The 20,608-nt window shown below is 36.5% G+C and overlaps 1 long non-coding RNA gene across 1 annotated transcript in view; it reads left to right on the top strand.

Annotated features, from left to right (window-relative positions):
- The first annotated feature begins 393 nt into the window (after nucleotides 1–393).
- The window catches only part of LOC146767792 (uncharacterized), a 45,131-nt gene continuing 24,916 nt past the window's right edge, over nucleotides 394–20,608 (top strand). The window contains exon 1 of the long non-coding RNA XR_014953572.1: nucleotides 394–2,232. This is a non-coding gene — a long non-coding RNA (uncharacterized LOC146767792). The remainder of the gene's footprint in view (nucleotides 2,233–20,608) is intronic.

The raw sequence follows: 20,608 nt of genomic DNA, 5'->3' as shown, positions 1-20,608 counted from the left end.
TGTCCAATAGGACACCAATGACAAATGGGATTACTCAGAGGTTGTTACTGGGACAGGTACTGTTAATATCTTTGTCAGCGACAGGGACAGTGGGATTGAGTGCAGCCTCAGCCAGTTTGCCAATGACACCGGGCGGGGTGGGGTGACCAGAACGCTGGAGGGAAGCAATGCCATCCAGAGGGGCCCTGACAGGCTTGAGAACTGGGCCCGTGAAAATGTTCTGGACTTCAACAAGGCCAATGCAAGGTTCTGCATCTGGTTTGGGGCAATCCCAAGCTCAGAGAAAGGTTAGGCAGAGAATGGACTGGGAGTAGGCCTGGGCAGAGGGACTTGAGCGTGTTGGTGGATGAGCAGCTCAACATGACCCAGCCATGTGCCCTTGCAGCCCAGGATGACAAACGTGTCCTGGGCTGTGCCCAAAGCAGCGTGGGCAGCAGGGGAGGGAGGGGGTTCTGCCCCTCTGCTCTGCCCCAGTGAGAGCCCACCTGCAGTGCTGCAACAGCTCTGGGTCCCCAGCACAAGAAAGACTTGAACCTATTGGATACAAGTCTAGAAGAGACCACAAAGATGATCAGAGGATGGAACACCTCTCTCTGTAGGGCTCCTCTCTCTGTAGACAGTCTGACAATGTTGGGAGTGTTCATCCTGATGAAAAGAAGGTTCTGGGGAGGTCTTACCACACCATCCAGTACTGAGAGGTGCTACAAGAGAGCTGGAGAGGGACTTTTTACAAGGAATGTAGTGATAGGACAAGGGGGAATGTTTTAAACTGGAAGAAGGCAAGTTTATATTGAAGAGGGTATGTTTACACTGACTATTAGGAAAGAATTCTTCACTATGAGAGTGTTACAGACCTGAAGACCCAGGAAGTAATATGTTCCTTTGGCATGTTGATTTTGGTGATAAGGGAGGCAGTAGTTCTCCAACATATAAATCTGAAACATCTTAGAAAGAGAGTTTTGCAAAAAAACTTGAAATAGCTGTCTCAAGAAGCTGGAAGCAACAATTTTATTGCTAGCAGTTATTATGTACTATTTATGGTAAGCAGCTTTTTAAGGACTGAAGTGCAGATTGTGGTCTGTTTGCTATCCCTAATAAAAGCAAATATAGGAAAAGACAGTCCATAAGGACACAGATTTTAAAAACAAAATAAAAAGACCAACAACATATCAGGTGTGATGGAGAAAAAGAAATAACTCTGTAGTTAGTGCTTTAGCTTGTGAAAAATGTGCAAACAAATGCCAGGAGGAAGAAATTGGATAGCACAATAAAGAAGATTAAAGGTTCTGGGGGAAAAATCAAGTAAGTGGAGCATGAAAACACAATACTGGTAATTAATACAAGTAGGCACAGGTGAAAAAAAGCTTACAGGGGAAAAGAATACATAAGTCACTCAAGCTGTGCAGAGCCAGAGTGCAAATGAAAATTCAGTAGCTAACACAAGGAAAGGAAAAATCAAACTGTGGCTGGAGGAACATGAGAAGTGCATTGACAGCACAACTGCGAGTAGGCAGATCTAAAAGACGGATATATCTTCCTTTCTCTGGGAGGTCATGCAAGGACTCTGCAAAGAAAATGGAAAACAACAAGATCTTTAAGAAAATATAGAAAGAAACACAAAACAACTGAGAACACAGCCTATTGATCATAAATTTCTAGAAACCATGGAGCCTGTAAAAAAAAAAAATAATCATATTGAAGATAAAATTGGACTGTTCTGAAAACAACCAGATGACATCTTACTAAAAAGCTCAGAATTTCCTTTTTTTCACTCTCTCCTTTTTTTCTTTTTTTTTTTTTTTTTCTGCAGGCAGAAGGCTCCTTCTCATCTAAACAGCAAATGAAGTCATTTTGCTCTTCCCACTTTTGTAAAAATGGTTGGGCAAGAAAGGCAAAACAGCATTACTCACAGGAGATATTATTTCTGCAATAATGTAGGGAAATCAGTTTTTTCTTATGAATCTAAGTCAACCAAAATGTCAAAATTTACCTATGATTTTGGCAGGCATTTCTGAATAGTGACTGTGTGGAATTGTTCTGTGTTTTCTCCTTTTGAAAAGGTCTTCTCTTCAGCATTTAACCAAATGAGGAGAGGAATCAAATTTATTTATGGAACTCCCAGCTGGCTCTTATTTTTTTTTTTTTTTAATCATTATTACATCTTAAATAGCTGCTGTCTGTATTAGCCTCTATCTCTTTCTGTCTCTTAAGAAGCACCTTATTTACAATAAGGTAAGCTCAAGAATCACTTGATTTTAAAGAAAATTCTTAATATATTGTGATACTTATTGATGTAGGATATCCATGTGTAAATACTTGTACATTAACTGAATCAATGTGGCAACAGGAAAATGCCTCAAAGCATTTATTCATTTTGTGCAGTGAAGCACATGAGGAAATGGAATTTTAATGACAAACTGTTTTAAACAGTAAATAGAGGAAATCCAAACTGTCATTTAAATAGACCTTCATGTGAAAAAATACTATAGTGATGCATGGGAAGGCTGCTGCACAATTCCCACCTGATACACATATTTGCTGAGATGCAGTTGACTTAATATGACACTTGGCAGAAAAACAGCAAAATATTTAAATAATCATCTAAATACTTTCAAGGAATTTAGGTAGAAGAAGATAAATAAAATAAAGCATGTTCATAAACTGAATTGTATCACATAGTAATGTTGTGTGTATTTCATTTCAATCTACTGTTTTTGACACTGTGAAATTGTTAATCAGACTTTGAAAATAAAATAGTGCCTACATTGAATATATTAAGATCAATATTACAGCCATTTTAAAGGTTTATTTTCAGGAGAAATGCAAAATAAGCATCTACTTGCCACCTGTGCAGTGCACCTACTCTGACATTTTGGTGTAAGAGTTTAACTTCTAATTACATGGGCTGTGCTCAGCTTGGACGAGAGCACAGCACAACGAAGTAAGATGACATCACAATCAATTTAAATTCTATGAGTTAATTAAAGCCTTGAGCTCCCATGTGCATGCCAGGCAAAGAACGTGAGAGCAAAATTTGTGAGAGCTATGCTGGATCTCTGCTGCAATCTGGGACACAACTGAAAAAGAGTTTTCAGCTAGGAAAACACAGCAGAGACATCACGTCCTTGTACCTTTACAGGAACATTTAGAAAGGAGGTTCATTACACCAGAAAGGGGAGCTGTGAGATTTGGTTTATGCCATTATCCTGCCATGATATAAACCAGCTGTGAGGGAGTCTGTTTGAAAGCAGTATTTAAGATCAGAAAAGCTGATAGGCGTGCATGCAGCACCTAACATGGAGACCACAGCATATATCAGATGTTGTAGCAGAGCAGAAAGCTGATTCTAGCTCAGTTTTATCATTTTCAAATCTATAAGTTTCATTTCTAGACCAGCAAATTTTCTTTTTTGTAGACCACAGAATTTTCTTTTTAAGGTTTCTTAAGATATTTCTTTCATCTGTAGCAAAGTATACATTTTATTAATTTTGACATGTTTAATCAGTCACACAGCTCTGACTAACTACCCTTTGTTGAGTAATTTTTACATTACTAATCTCTCCATTAATTTTCCTGGGTGATTGGAAGGTGTAATGAAAAATTGTACAAAGGGCTGCCCTATTACTAGTTCAGCATGTTGCCATATTCAAATCCTATAAATCTAGGAAACACTTCTTCCAGAGCTTTAGAGAAGTGTCTATTTATATTGTAAGTATATAATATATTCTATTCGAAGTTCTATTTATATTTTTGTATAGCTCCTATCACTGTGGCATCTGACTACTTCTCAGGCCCCTATTATATGATACAGCTACCTTATTTTATTGGAATGCTCTTAGATAATTTTTCAGCTTGGAAAAAATGGAAGAATGTTATTTTAGGGTTATTTGAAACTGCCTGTGTTTATTTTTAGCTGGAGAGGTGCCTCTTGCACAGGGAAAATGATACTTTGAAGCAATTCTTCATTCCATCAAGAGCTTATTGTGTAACTAACTGCAGACCATTACAAAACTCAGGGCCTAAATAAATACCTGCTCTACAGGCTGGGACTGAGTTGTGCCATCTCCTGAAAACAATCCACTATGAAAGATTGAACTGTTCGTAGCTGTGAGAAATATTAGGTCTTCACTGACAGAAGCCATGGGAATCTTGGGAGAAAATAAATTACTGATCATGTTTTAAAGAAGTCAGAAGTAAGAACTGGTAGTTGCAGTCACAATAGCAGATCATCTCTTTGAGAAAATTAAGGGAAAAGTATTAATAGATACATTCTAAAAAGAGGGCAAAATATAATGTTTGCATTATCCATTAGCAGGAAAAATGTGAGAAAATTTGGCAAATAGCCAGTGAGGTTTTTGTTTAAAAAATATTCATAAAGAATATGTGCTTCTACATTTGTGTGTAACACATATCTGTTTTACTCAGAAATGTTATGGTGCTCTGTCTCAGAAATTTGACTGAGAATCATTCCATTTATGAAGTATTATTAAGCAACACCCCCAGGTTTAACACTGCATGGCTCTTTCCACACAGATGTCACTCTGGCTGATGCTTCTGTGGAGTCTAGAATTCAGTAGTTCTGTCTCCATGTCTCTCTGCCAGACAAAAACTGCAAAAATTATGGAAATATGAGCTTTTATGATGCATTTCTAAATGAGTGAAGAAACAGCAGACTTACAGAAAATAAAAATCAATAAAGATAGTTTCCAGAAATAAAACTTATTTTGATTTTGTTTATGTTAATTTATTTTGCCTTGAGCAAAACAGTTCCACAAATCAATTTCACCACCAGTAGGAGACTCAATCATCAATAAGTTAAATACCAGAATTTGTAAGTATAAATGATCTGATCTGGAATAAGTGAAGAAATATGGCAATGTGTTCCAAGAATACAATGATTCCTTGTAGAGTTGAAAAGGTACCAAAAACCCTCCCTGCTACTGCCTAATCTAGTATTAGCATCCAAATCTTGAAAAGGAAGTGTTGGAAGACATTTTTAAACACTGTCCCTATCCCACGTAGGCATTGTGTCATAAAACATAAAACATAAAAACATAAAAATTTTATGTCATAAAACATAAAAGTGAGTTGCAGATGTTATTGAGCACCCTTTCCCAAATTCCAGGGCTGCCCTCTCTTCTGAACCAGCTGTTGAAGCCAAGCCAGCAGATGGGAACACATCCATGAGGAGTGATGGCAGCACTGCCATTGCCAGGGTCAATCTGCTCAGAACAGATCTTACTGACCCTGGCTGCTTTTGCCCATTTGGTCAGGAAGGAGTTTTAAAAATTGAAATGATGCCCCCTAAGAATTACTAAAGTCACAAGTGAGATGCTGTATTTTCCTCTTGTTATACCCACTGCCCAAAGCAAAAGGAATGACATCCCCTCCCTGGTATGTGTCACGGTGTGCTCCAAGCACTGTGCCATGCACACCCACAGTTACATTTCATCACACCTTGAGCAGAAAGATTTTGTCATACAGAAGTCAAGCACCTGGTAGCTTTTTAGTTTGCTTTGTCCCAGGGCTGCCACAAACCACAAGTTTCTTTGTAAAACCGTGCAACACACTTTTAAGCAGAAATACTGTCCTGCACTTGCAAACAGTCAGAGCTCTTGGTGGTCACTGCTCTGAGTTTGATATTTTTCAGAGTCTCAAATGTCCTTGATACAGCTGACTTTGAAAAGCACCTCCACCAAAACTATAGTTATGTTTCTACAATCCAGAGAACAGTTGCCAATAGTGTAATGCTCCATAATACATAAGGCCAGGTGGATAAAAGCACTTCCTTCCTGTCCTCTCAAAGCAGAGCAGTAAAGGCAGATAGAGCTTGGAGAAGAGAAGCTGAAACAACAAAGGCAATTCCAAGCACTCACAATCACCGCCTGCACTGATGGTCCCAGGAAGGCTTTCAGACAGATTTCCTCCAGGATCTCTGCGAAAATGACCTCAAGGGTGCTGCTGCCAGAGCCTCTTCTCTGCTTTTCTACTCAGGGTCAGTCAGATGCTGAGAACAGTCTTTTCCTATATAAAAATGCAATTTGTTGCTGTAGTCCTAAACTGTAGATAGATGTACATTGAACATATATTATTTTGCAGCAAATACTATAACCACTCCTGCCTCCTTCTTGCCTGATGAATTCTGGCTCTTTAGAAAACAAATTATCTTTGAACTCTTCTGGAGACTGGAGAAAGCGCTTGTGCTTGGAACAAAAGATACTTTCCCATCACAGCAAAGACACAAATAAATAACTGCAGCTTGGTTTCCCTCCCCCAGACATCAGCTTAGAAAAGAAGACATCTGTTTTTCTTCAGCATAAAAAGCAAATCCATAAATAACCTATTGAAAGGAATATCTCTTCCTTCAATGTTGAAAAATGGTTCATAGGTATATATCATATCTGTAGTTTTATTGTCTTTCTCCCATCTTCCTTTTTATCCCTGTTAAAGACAATTCACTTAAGAGTGGAAAAAAGTCATAAAGTGAGTGGCAAATCCAGTTTTATTAGGAATCCTGTCAGTCCCAATCTAGAAGGAGGTGATGAAAGAATTTGGGTCACTTCTGTTCTTTTTAAATTCTATTTAAAAAGTCAAAGCACATGAGTGCAAAGGCTTAATAGGGCAACAGCTGTAACTTACAAAACCTTCCTAGAGATTTTCTGCTGATATTTGCTGTTAAACTGTTAAGTTACATAGTAACAATGTAAACTTTGTACTGTTTTTGCATGAGAAATGCCCAGGAGAAAAAGCCTTTTTGTCAGAGGTACTGCAACTAAACTTGTTCAGCCTAACATAGGTAGATTTTTCTTTGTTTTTATGCTGTAAGAAAAAAAAAATTATCAAGTGGCCTATAAATATGTAGAAAGAATAAGTCCTGGAAGAAAAAGTACCACCACAAAAATTCCTAGTTTTCATTTCCTACCTAAAATCCTGAAATATCTATGTTTTTCATATTTTTCATTTTCTTTTATCACTTCTAACACATGCAATAAGTAGCAAGATCTCACTGTTCTTCCCAAAAGAGCAGTTCTATTGAGAAGAAAAAAAAAAATGAAGGTCTCATTAAAAAAGCTTTGATCTTTGTTCACATTTTTATGCTTCACAGGGCTCCACAGTTTCCATGCTGTCTGCAGTGATTTCCTCTCACCCTTTTTGCTAGCAGCCTCCTGGAATTCAGGGAATGACTGAAAGTTTGAACTTGATGGGATGGAGAGAGCTGATAAGAACAGAGCCCTTAGCTCCTCCAGAACCACTGACCAAGCCTTTTTTTCCTTCTCAAGCCTCTCTTCCACACAGCTTTTGTCAATCTGTTTTCTAAATTTGTTTCAGAGCTCTGTTAGTGCCTGAGCTCCAGCTCTCAGACCGCAGGTCTGCAAGCAGGAGGGCTGCTCCCATCTCTGTCCCTGGGCTGAGACCCCTGTCTCCAGGGAGATACAAGCAGTCCTGCTGGAACAATTTTTATGCCAGCTTTATCCCACGAGCTGTCAGCAACACAGTTTGACAGCTCCTGCAAGGAATTATGAACATGAGTGTGCTGCAGATGATTCACAATACTCCTCTCCAGCCTTCCTTTGCGTGCGGGAGAACATGTCGCCCTTCTCACGGCAACTTTCGCAAATTTCTCTTGTCCCAGAATGTCCCACCTGGGTTTTGGCACAATCCTTCTCCCACACTGTCTTCAGCCAAGATGGAAACCTCTTGGCAGAGGTTTTATGTGTACAATGTGTTATACAACATTCACTTCACAGACCTCCTCTGGTCTTGAGTATGGCACCACTTTGCTTTCACTACCAGCCCTGGTTTGCTTCTTTACATCTCTAACAGAATTCAACATATTCCTGGTTCCTGGGAAATAAAGATTGTCTTCTGGGTTTGGGTAGACCGAGCCTACCCAATATGTTTATAATAAATGGTGTTCCAACTTTCTGAGAAAATAGAACATAGAATTCCTTTCCACCTGCATAATCCTTCACAGTTACAAAAATATTTATTGTTTTAGAAATTATAAAAATAATTTTAAATTGTAGAAATTGAGAGAGCATTTTCAGGTAGTCTAGCTTCACTCTCCTACGTCCTACCTACATTCTCCCTGTGTTTTATATACACATATCTCCTTTTTTTAATGACAATTTTAGTTTGTTAAATAATTATGTGTAACTCAATCTGTTATACACATTAGTATTAGGTGTATTAGGAATCTCTTCACAGACTAGAAGATAATATATACCATTAAATGTGATAATATTGTTATAGAATAGTGTAAAAAACTGTTGAGCAGATTAAATCCCACATCTATTAAAATTCCATAAGGTTGTGATCAGTGGATCCTTAATGTATCATTAGAGTATTTTATCTGTTTGTTACCTACACTTCTAATGCAGTTTGACTGCTCCTATTTTTTCCAGTATAAAACAAACCAAAACTTTCATAGCAGTATCTTTATGAAATGGAGATGTCATACAATAGAAAACTTGTGGATCACCAGTGATGACAAATCCTTAGCTGAAACACACTGTCCCAATTCAAGGGCATAAAAAGCCTGAGCGTCCCAGTTTGCCTGGCTTTGCTGTGCAATCTCTTACTCCCTTTTCTGAGCACAGAAGTGCTTCCTGACCTTTCATACTTCCTGAATTGTCAGTAAAGTTTGAAGAAATGGCCTCTGCAATGAATGATAAATTTAGCTATTTTTTCTCCAACAACCACTGTTAAATCTGTCAGAAATTTGATTGGTTCTGTAAAGGGTCGTTGCACTTTTTCAGCATAGTAGAATTTATTAGAAAAAAAATCTGTTCAATGTGACTTTGGAAATTAATCATACTGAATCTACAAAAAATGGCATGTAGGTAATGCACCTAAATCACAGCTGAAAAACCACGATCATGCATCATGTATTTAACCTGGCACTCCAGGTGTAAGCAGGAGGTATCTAAATGTAAATGCTCAGCCAGGTTCAGCATCTGCTGCAGAGCCAAGAAGAACATGGAGTTCTGGTAGTTCTCACTTTTTAATCTCATTTCTCATTTGTTGTTTCTGAAATTGCAAGGCCAAACTCATAAAATCTGATGTACTGTATTGCCAGACCTCTTTGTTAGAACAATGAAGTTGTCTTCACTACCATAAGTGATAAAAAGTATATTTGCAAACCTCTGCCAAAAGAACTCAGATGAATCTATTTTCCATTTAACTGAGTGCAAATCTAGTAATCCACAAACTAAAGTCTCCTTCTGTGTCCCTTTTCAGTGTTTGTTTTGAGACAGGATTTTTTCCTCAAACATATGACTTTAATTGGGACATATTTTATTAAATTCCTGCATTGGGATTGCATAGTCACATATCTGCTAAAGATGATTTGTTACAAAACTTTATAGACATAACAGTTTATATTATTAGAGCACATCAGGGATTTTTCAGGATCAAGTTCTAAGGTACAAGGATAATGAAATTAAAGACATTTTTAATCTTTTCAACAAAACATGGAGAACTTCAAGATTTTCAAATATTGTCGTACAATGTTGTTCAGTTAAAAGCCTAAATGTTTGTTTTTGCAGAAGGGAGAGGAAAGACATTTCAAGACCAGTGGAGATTTACTATAAGATAATGGGGTTTGGTTTTTCTTTTCTTGGTTTTGGGGTTTTTTTAGGAAGGGAAGCAAAAGAACATTCCTAAAATAGGAAGTCTCTTTTAGACTATGGATTACTTTATCTTTAGGAATGGTCAGTTTAGGGATCTCCATTTTTAGGAGAGATTTTAAGGGGCATTTACTGTGTTCTCCACTTGGTTTGTTGAAAATAGAACACCTTTCCAATTTGCTTCTCACCCTGGAATAATTGCATCATAAGATTTATTCTCTCTGTTGTTACTTTGTTTGATAAAGTCCAATATCTCACTCATCCTCACATCAGAGAAAGAAGTCAAATATACTCTGTTATGAAAGGAGGAGATGAAGGTTTTCAGTTTATAATATCATAACTGGGCATCATTCCCAGTTCATGAGCTAACAGTATGGGCTCCCAAACAGACTTTAGGTGCCGTAAATATTCATTTGTATTTGGGAAGACACTAAATATCCCTTGAAATATGCATGAAATAAATATTTTCCTCATGTTTTTTTCATCTGTTCTCTGGATCCCAAAACCAGAAATTTGTGTTTGGAGGGTGGCTATCCAAAATCCTGTCTGCATACATTAACTAAAATTTTATATTATTTCCTTAATGACTTAAAATCTGTCATTTTCAGATGTTTTGTGAACATAAATTCCTGATGTAAGAGCAAAGCTATTTGCCACTATAGTACTCTTAACCCAGTTTCAAGCTCTCATGGTTTAATCACACACAGAATCTTCCATAAACTTCCAGGACTTGAAAATAGTACTTTCAACATTTCTTAATTAGGAAATAAAGAAAGCAGAAAAATATTAAGTCCCTATGGTGGAAGAATATTGAAAGTGTCTAAAAAATGAGCTCAGAATATGTTTATATATAAATATATACAAAATATATATATATATATATGTATAAATCCCACAAATTGTAGATTCTTTTCTTAGTTTTGGAAACTGGAGTTTTTAATGCTGACAGTTTTCTATGAAAAAAAATGAAAGAGTATCTAGCCACAGAGCAGAGTATGCTCTGGAGAAACAATTGTCAAATACATACTAAATAAGATCCTGCCCTCAAAGAACCTAAAACAGTTGAAGAGGAAAAGAAATAAAAGTAAGAATATGGTTTAGACTAGTTCAGATGCATAGTTTTTAGCTAGTATCAAATTACATATTTTCTAATTATCCTTAAGGTAATCCAGAAATAATTTTTTCCTCTGTGCCACCTGTTTTTCTGAGGTGCTCAAAGGGATTTGATAAAGCAGATAAAAACACAGGGCAGCCTTAATTTTTATCCTTCCTATAACCCTTCAAAATCTATTACTCAGAGTGACAAGAGATGTAAAGTTTGGGGCCACAAAGCAATACCACCATTTGGTTACCCAATTTCTGGATGGGCAGCCTCCGTGAAAAATCTTTTTTCTGCTCTCCTTGATTAAAGTTAATTCATGCAGCCCGGATAACTCTACAGAGTTATCAAACAGTCTATTTGTAAGGATCTGCTAAAAGCTAACATGAAATTGTCAGGAACAAACCATGTCAAAACAACCTAATTTCTTTCTATGACAGCGTAAGAGGCCCCATGAATGGAAGAAGAACAGAGGATGTCACATATCATGACTTTAATAAAGCTTTTGATACTGTCTGACATGACATTTGCATAAGAGAACAAAAGCACTGGAGTGTGGGTAAGACAGCTTTAAGGTCAACATGCAGCTGGCTTGAAAATGCTACTTAACAAGAAGATATCATTTGTTTATTGACAAAGTGGAAGAGGGATGTAATGGTCCTAGATCCAGTGCTACATAGTATTTGACTTAATAAGCTTCCTGTTATTGAAGTTTTGAGTTTGGAGTGAGGGTCACCAATTTGGAAGGCAGGATTACATTTCAAAACCATCCTACTAAGATGAAAAATGTGAAATAAATTATGGTGTAACTCAAGGCAATTGAACAAAATAGCAGAATAATGATGAATAATGTGATTGTATTCTGGGGAAAAACTAATAAGACATAGAAGTATCCAGGAAAAAAAAAAAAAAAAAGAAGCAAAATGAGAAGAAATCCTGAAATATTACAGTGCAAAAATCAAATGAAGAGGGAAGGAGGTGAAAGGCTTCCCAGCAAAGTCATAGAGTCTCCTTCTCCAGAGATACTCAAAATCCAGCTGGACACAACCCTGGGCAACCTGCTCTCAGTGAATCTGTCTTAGTAGATGGGTTGGACTAGATGCTCTCCAAAGGTCCATTCCAACCCATTCTGAGATCCAAATATGTCAAATGTTTCTAGAATGCGGAAAATTATTAAATGATCTTTATACCTTTTTGGATAGGATAGAAGTGCCCTTGTCTCTCAGTGAGTCAAATACATTAGGGTGCAGTTCACTGGGACAGAGGAAATGAGCAGGGCTGTCTGAGCCCCTCCCAGTCCCTTTTTCTTTGATTTCTTTGAGATGCAGACGTGCTAGTGTAGATTCCAGTAAGAAACTGGCAATGAGAAATGGCAAATGTACATATTGAGATTGATATAAATTGTGTGGAGACAGCCAACTGCAGCTTAAACACCCTGGATTGTGATGCTCCCAGACACTGTGAAAGCAGTAACAATGACAGTATGATTGGTGTGGTATAATTGCCTGTGTAAAAACTGGAAATCAAGATTAGAGTTCTCAGAAATCTCATATATATATATCTCAAACATGTAAGACAATAGAGTAGCTTTAGTCTATACCAAATAGGCTTTGTGTTCTTTTATTACAATTTCACCGTAAAAATACAAATAAAAGTTTAAAATCCATCCTAGACCAGAGGTAGCATAACATTTTTCATTGAAAAATAGCTGTCAAAATTTTTTTAATAGTCCACTCAATGATCATTTCATGACAGATCAGTTTAAAAACAGTAAAAAGCTGAATTTCTAGGTTTAGAATGTCTTTGTAAGATCTTTCAGCCTCAAACAGATAACTTCAAAAGCATTTTAAGAGTAAAACAAAGTATTTCTTACCAACTGTGTTGTCTAACCAGACTTTCTGAACCATGTTACCTTAACTATTTTCTGCTTCAAGTAAATTTTCTCTTTCAAACTCAAGATGTGAACTATCTTCAATATTTTAATGCATGTTTTATCCAAGAAAAAAAATAATGGAATGTGATTAATACCACTCTAATTATATAGGAATCTCTCTGCAAAATAAGAAAAAAACAATGTCCTGACTCAGTAGCATTTCTATTCTAAATATGCTCATGCAGTTCACATTGCCCTAATATGAGTGTGTCTCACAGTCATTAAAGGACTTATCCCCATTGGTCACAGCATCTTTTAGAGGACTGTAACTACTCACATTTCTCAGGTGAATAAACAGGTATCTAAAATACTATATTTGGCATTGAAATACCAAACTTCTAATTATTCAGCCATCTTTTGGAATCTCCATCCCTGGTTTAGGTAGGTTGCTTCCCAGTACAAGGGGTAGCAAGGCTTGCTTTTACTGTCACTGGAGCATAACAAATCATAAATATAGGGAAGACAAGATCTGACATAAATTTATACCAAACCCATTGATATGTTTATTAAAAAAACCCACATTACCTGACAGTGAGAAACTGGGAGTATCTTAGTGTGACACTCACAAAACATATGGTTTCCTAGAGTGAGGAAAAGAGGTTGAGTTGCCCAATGTCATCCATCCCAAACTTGGGTTCCTGGGCTAACCCCATCCCTTTTTAGCTGGGAGGTGAAACTGGAGCTGTCAGAGATCAATCTGTCCCTCTGCAGATCCATCACAGAACACCCTCTCTCTGTTCCCTTCAGTTCTCATGATAAGCACATTACTTCCATACCAGCTGGGTGAAAGTGTGAAAACACTTTAAATCTCTTTTTGTCATGTCCCACATGACTTTTCCTACCTTCAGACCACGAAATCTTATTGGTGATAAAGGGTAACTCCCTCAGTTTGCTATTGAAGCTGTTCTAGTTCCTGTAAATAATAAACCCATGACTATGAAGGCTAAAATCAAGGTCTATTTACATCTCAGCTGAGTGCTGTAACCATCAGACTGAAGAATCTGTCTGCAGCTCACCATCTGGCTCAAAGATTATTTCAATATTCAGCAGTGTATATCAGCTTTGAAGGCAGAGGAAAAGTGAGTGCCTTTGGAATTTACGAATATAATTGCATGCACCAAGAAAATCAAAGTAGCTCTGCAGTTGGACAGCAAGGGGATTTTGAAGACCAATATTCTGGATTTAGGCAACAATTGGCAAAAAGATTATTTATTAACATAGCCTGAAATGTCTTACTCAAAGTCACAGTACGCAGAATTTTTTGCAGAAAAAGGAATTGCCTCTGGGTTGTCTTAGTCCCAAGACAGCATCTTCATCATCGGACTTTCACTGACTCTTGAGTTCCAGCTTCTCTTGTGATATGTTATCTTTTCCTCCCTGCACAAATACAAATACAAAGGGAAAAAAATAAAAAGAGATAAAAAAGCAACAGTAAAAACAAACTGTTCATTACAAATCCTACTGCTGTTACACCTTAGAATGAAAGAAATTATTACAACCTTACATAGGTAACCCATTTTATCATTTCCATTCAACCAATTTCCCTTTATCCTTTACTCTGAAATTAAAAATATTTTTATCATTTGCAATTTACAAGGCAAATTAAAAAGCTTTTTAAATCATCTGTAACAAGAATTGCATCAAAATGTTGTAACAACTCTTGTGAGAAAATTCAGTACATGAAAGCTCAGTTAAGATTGTCAAAAGCAAACATAAAATCAAGAAAGCTCTTCCCACTCTAGCAGAAAGCATCAAGATATTTATAAATACAAATTGATTGTTAGTGGCCTCAAGCTTTAAGTTGCCCCTTTGAAGAGGTAGATCCTTTCTTATCATAAGTAAACAATTAGAAATTATTTTTACTGCATCTTATTAATACATTTCTGTGCAAATTACTTTCATTTTGCTATTGAAAGCATTTGTTTGGCCATATTTTTGTGCTGTTGCAAAAGTTTACACGATTGCAAGAGAGTAATATTTGGGGTTTTTAATATTTTTGCCCATTTGTTCACACTGAAGTTCTTTTTGTGTCAACAGGGATGCAAAGCCCAGAGCACATCACAGGAATCATGCCAGGATATGATTGTTTCCAGAAAAGAATGTGTGTGTCTGAGTACAAGTGCATGAGAAGCTTCTGTGCTCTGTAAGGAAACAAGAAATCTTGGTTGATGTGAGGGAGATATAAACAATAATCAGGCTGATTTCATGCTGGTATCTGATACCCACAGGTTTGACATTACCTTTAGCAGCCCCATCTGCTTCCTGGGGGATGAGGAGCCTCTTACTACCCAAAGGAGTGATGTGACATATAAACTTTACGTTATGTCCTTCAATTTAAAGCAAATATATTGTAGAAGTGTTATGGTCTGAAAAAATAAACATTCATTTGGATTCAGACTCCAGAGACAACACTTGGCTTAACTCCCACTCTGGTCTGCATTTTGGGCAGCTTTCCTTGTAGTCTCATAAACCTCTATTATATAAAGGAGTTTAATTATTTTTACATTTGGACTACTTGAAAGGCTAATATGCAACTTACTAACACCAAAGAGAATTTTATTAGTCCCTACAAAAACACCAGCATAGCTGCCAGTACAGTGTGTAGGCTGTATTTACAGATCAGGATTTAGATTAAATTCTTCATCAGCTGTGCAAAGCACAGCATGCTTTTCAAGAAATATAACTGCCATGTGAAAAGATAATTAAGTGGGCAGATTCCATCTTGTTCTCAACCTCCTTCCATGGGAGGGAGGGTTCAGACCTCAGCAGATCTGTCCTCCAAAAGGGATAGAAAACCTTTAAAGCAATCACATCAAGTGTTCACCTGTAAGAAATAGATCTATAAAGTCACATGGACTAAGCTGTGCACAAAAAGAGGTTCATGGTATGTAAACTGAAAGTCATGTGGATAAATGCCTCTTCCATTTCAAGCACACTATGCTCAACTTCCATTTAAGAAGCATCAGCTCATTTTCTGTGTTTGGCAAAAAGGCAATTTAACCTGCAGAATTATAGACAAGGGTGGGATTGTCCAGCTGACTGACTGCCCTTGCTCTGCTGCCTTGGGCTGACAGGGGGTCTCACCCAAAGGTGTACATTGGATCCACCCAGCAGTGCCCCTGTAGTGAGGGTCTGAGTGCAGTAGGGTGTAAATGGAGACTATTCCTGTTCATTCATGTGATTACTATGTAAATTGGGGAAGAAAAGGAGAGAGGCAGATTTCAGAACAGGCCACTTCCTGTTGGAAAGAACAAGTTCATACAAGATATTAAACTTCCATCCTGAGAGCTAAAAACACAGACAGAATTCAAATAAGAAAGACACAGCAGCACCTCACATCTAATCAGGTGTTTTGAGGATGTGGATTGGACACTGGACACTGTTTCCCCAGTGCTTCTGGGGGAAACAGGTGTCCTTGGAATGCCACCATGCAATGTTATGCTGAGATCTACATAAGCAGAAAGGCTGGGAGATGAAGAAACACTCACTGCTGCTAAAATAATCACCAGGGACTCTAATGGCTCAGTTACTCCAAGCTTTGTTGTCTGGAGACCACATTGGAGAAGAAACCTTGCCTTGTGTGACCCTTAAACAGCAGGTCTTGGGGGAAGATCTTGATCTTGTGGGGAGAGGTCCATATCCTACAGCAGTAGGACAGTTCTTTTTATCCAAAAGAATATCTTCTGCACTTTGCTGCTGAGAAAAAAAAACAGAAAGTCAGACAGAGCCAAGCCCCACTTTATGCCCCTGTCCTCTGGACCTCAACTGTTGCAAGTTTGAGGCAGAGATAATTCTCATTTAACATATTTTTTGGTGGGTTTCACTCCCCTGGTAATGTACATTTTGCCTCTGAGATCTGCATAAAACTCACTAAATCCCTCAATTTTAAAATGTCTGTATATTTGTCTGGAGTTCTTGTATCGTAGCTACAATCTGCCTAATTTCCAGTGCTCTTATTCAAAGTGGAAAATACTGTTTACTTTTTAGCTATTAAAGTTGTCTGATTATTTTAAGTAAATAACCTCTAAGGAGCAGTTACAAATCATTATATTTTTAATTTATATGTCTGTTTTTCATACCTTCTCTATTCACTATAGCAATGTTAAATATCAGCATTGTGATATTCCTCCAGCAGTGGATATTGCTGACTTCCTCAGCTGAAATACAACGTGTCTACCGGGCTCTGTTTAAGTCTTGATAAGTGAAAAAGAGAATAAAGAACAAATAGGTTGCTTCTCTGTGTGTCTCTTGCTTCTTTTAATATTTTGCTAAGAGGCAAACAAAACTGAGCCTTACTTATCCAGACCTCTGCCCTATTGTGTCTCTTTAAATTAGATTTGCTGCAATGCAGTATTTTGTTTACTCTCCTAGAAATGAAGGACAGCGTTAAGTTGCTACAGAACCAGAGACTGCAGCAAACAGTCCAAATGTTTGTGATAGCTTGTGGGTTTTTTAAGATTCCCTGTACTTTGAAAAGCAGGTTTAGAAAGGTTTTGTGAAAAAATAGAACAGTTGGAGATGTAAAATAGACTTTAAGCTTCACAAGGGAGAAAAGAAAAACTAGTCATTCTAATTCCTTTGTAAAAGAAAGGGACGGTAAAGGTAGGTGGCAACACCAATGCTAATAATAAAGGCATGGGGTTTACATAAAGAATAAAGGCTACTTATCAGTTTTTTAAGTTGCTACTTTGGGGATTTAGACTAATAACAGCAGCTGAGAAGGTTTTTGTAGCATTTTTTTCACTGCACAAAAGTACCTGATCTTTTAATGATTTAGTATATGGATGCTGTATGAAAAAGAAATTAGTGCTTTAGTTAATGACTAGGCATACATTATCATGTGCACATGGTGTTTATAATGTACACATATGTATAGGTGAATGTTAAGAAACAGAAGGTTTATATGTTATACCAGGTCCAATAAAGACACCCACAGAGGAAGATGGTTGCTGATAATGTTTTGCTATTTGCCAGCTTTGCTATCTCCCAGAAATATTCTGGAGATATGATAAGCTGATGACCTGAAGCCTCAGGCAGATCTACTTTTCAGTGAAAAAGTCACCCATTTTATTTATAGAAGACAAATCTTGCTAAACATTTACAGAAAAATGTGCAAACATACATCTGAAAGAGTTAAATACAAAACCAGTCTATAGATGGTCAGCAGCCAAACACAGAAGAAAGGAAGATGACAAGGGGTGCCCAAAATATGGGAAGCAGAGTATGTGCAAGCCCCAAAGGAGAGCAGGAACAGAAGCACTTTGCTTCCCCCTGTAGGGGGAAAAACCACTCTGACCAGGTCCAATTTGCATATATTATTTATATTATTATTCATACATCAGTGCACTCCATAAGACTGTTTTCTGCTGTGCTCTGTTTCACAAATTAGGAGACACAATATATGTAAACACATTTGCGAAAACAAAGAGTAAAGAAGCTGTGAGATGTAACAGCTAAAGAAAAGAGGTCACCCTTAATTACAGTTGTCTCCAGATGGGTACGAATTTTATGGAGGCTTAGTGACTATTTCTTTAATGTATTATACAGATATCAGTTGGTACAGTTCTGCTTCTAGCTTTTGAAGGGATATTACAAATTCAGCAAATTTTTGAGTGAAATCTCTTCCTTGTTTCCTTTCTTTTTCTTCTTAACTCTCCTTTTTTTCCTGCAGTTACACCCAGATTCTTTGTTTGCCCATTGTAATTTGTAAACTCTTATTCTCTTGGATTTTTTCCCCATCTTCATATTTCTTTATTCATTTGTAATGGAAATAGAACTGAAGAAGACTGAGAATATTTTTAGTAAGAAAATCATTATCGATCCTAACTTACACAAAAAAGAAAAAAAATATGGACACTAGTTTAAGGTAGTGCTTCATCTCATTTACTCCCATCAACATGAAAGCACAGACAGGAAAATGGAACTGAAATGAGGAATGGTTTCTTTCAAAACCTCACATATTGCACTTAGAGGACAGTTACACACTCACAAAACCACACCCTGATTCCTTTAACCTGTCTGTCACCCACAGCACAAATCAAAGCAATCAGGATAAGGAAATTTTTCTAATCTGACCAAAAAGTCAGCAAGTGCCCCAGTGAATGACTCAGAGCACTGGAACATGCATGAATAATCTATGTATATGTTAATATTCCTTGGAATGTAAAAATTTAGTATTTTCATATGAAAGTGCAAATTTATTTTGATGTTTTCAAAAAGTTAGGAGTCACCCTCTGCTTTGGATGGGATACACCTAATCAAAGAATTTTATACCTGAGTTAGTTGCCCTTAGTTCCCCTAAAGGAAGAGGAAACACTCTGCAAAAAATATTTCATCCTATCTTGAAGATGTCTAAAATAGAGAATTACAGTTAAAGATGCCATAAATAGGTGTACTTATTATTATTGACCATGAAGACAGCCTAGATACCACCAAAGGTATAGGCAGTTACATTACATGAGTCTAAAATTAGACCAGACCATGTAATAAAAATCAGATCCTTGGAGTCTGCTCATTTTTTATAATCTCTTACTATTTAATCATAATTAGTAGGCTCCAGGTACAGTTACAGGATTTCCCACATTTTTTATCTCCCTCCTCTTCCCACTTGTCTCTTGAGGAGCAGATGCCACACAGTGCTGATGTTGCCTTACATGAGAATGACTGTCCAGTGTATGAAGCCACAGAATTATGTCTGGAATATAATGAAAAAACAATAAAGTAACTTTATATTATACTCTGTGAAACACCTAAGTTTTAGTAGAAAATCCCACCTGGTTCTGCTCTCTTATCCTGTTCACCTGATCACCTGACTGACACCCTAGGCAAGAAGAGATGAAAATCCTCAGTAAAGTTGTATTGCTTGTGGTTATAAAATCCCTTAATTCTGTGAGTTGAAGTAATTATTTATGGTGGGTTTCAGCATAAGTCTTTAGATTCTTAATTGTTACTCTTAAATAAGCAGTAAACATTAAAAGATTAAATAAGTATATTTCTTTGTGGAGTTGCCTTTTATACCTTCTAATTTCTTTTTTTAATTTGCAGGAATCTATATTTAGCCATGAATAAGCTTTCAAGAGCTATTTCTAGAGCTAAAAAACAATAGGCTTTTTTTTTTTAAAGTCACTTGTTCTAACTTCTTTTCATATTTTCTTTCCTCTTTACAATTTTTCGTGAATATAATTGCTTATTATAGCAATGGATTTATTTAGTTACCAGAAATATTTTGAAACTCAAAAAGTATTTTAAATTAATAAATTATTTTTAAAAAGAACAATAATTAAAATTCAGTATATTTTTATAAATAAATTTTTACCCTTCAGGGATTTTTTTTCTCAATCAATTTATGGATCAAAGTATTTACAGAAAGATTGATGCAAATTAAAAACTCAGAAAAAGTTATAGAGTGAACTTAAGAGTCATATACAAAAAAGAGACTTTACATTAAGATATAGCTTTTAAATATTAGAATTTTTTTCACTCAGAAAGAGGTATTCATCAAAACAAAACTGTTCATAAGAAAATGCTGGTTTCTATGAGCACATAGGACAATATTCTAAAACATGCTGAACACCAAACATTTTTAAAGTTTTAAACTCTCCAAACAACTTGCATATGTGCTTTGAAAAGAAAAAGAAAAAATAAAATAGGTTTTGCTATTAAATTGCTTATCTATTTAAAATAGTGCCAAATAATGAAAAAATTAAAAAGAATCTAAAAATAAAAATGGGATTGTTCAAAACAATTTAAAAATGTTTTGACTGAGCAACACAAATTCTTCTGTTTTATCTCATGATCATTTTGGAGGATTTTATCTTTTATCTCACTTCAGCATAAAACACTTTCAATAACATTAAAAATTATAAGAGTTCTCATAAAAACCATGAGACAAAAATTTCAAAAAGAAAAAATAGTCAAAGAAATTTACTATTAACAACAGTAAAGTGA

Source organism: Lonchura striata, chromosome 3 (assembly GCF_050655825.1).
Source record: "Lonchura striata isolate lonStrDom1 chromosome 3, ASM5065582v1, whole genome shotgun sequence".
Classification (NCBI taxonomy): Eukaryota; Metazoa; Chordata; class Aves; order Passeriformes; family Estrildidae; genus Lonchura; species Lonchura striata.
This window is presented reverse-complemented; position numbering and strand designations above follow the sequence as displayed.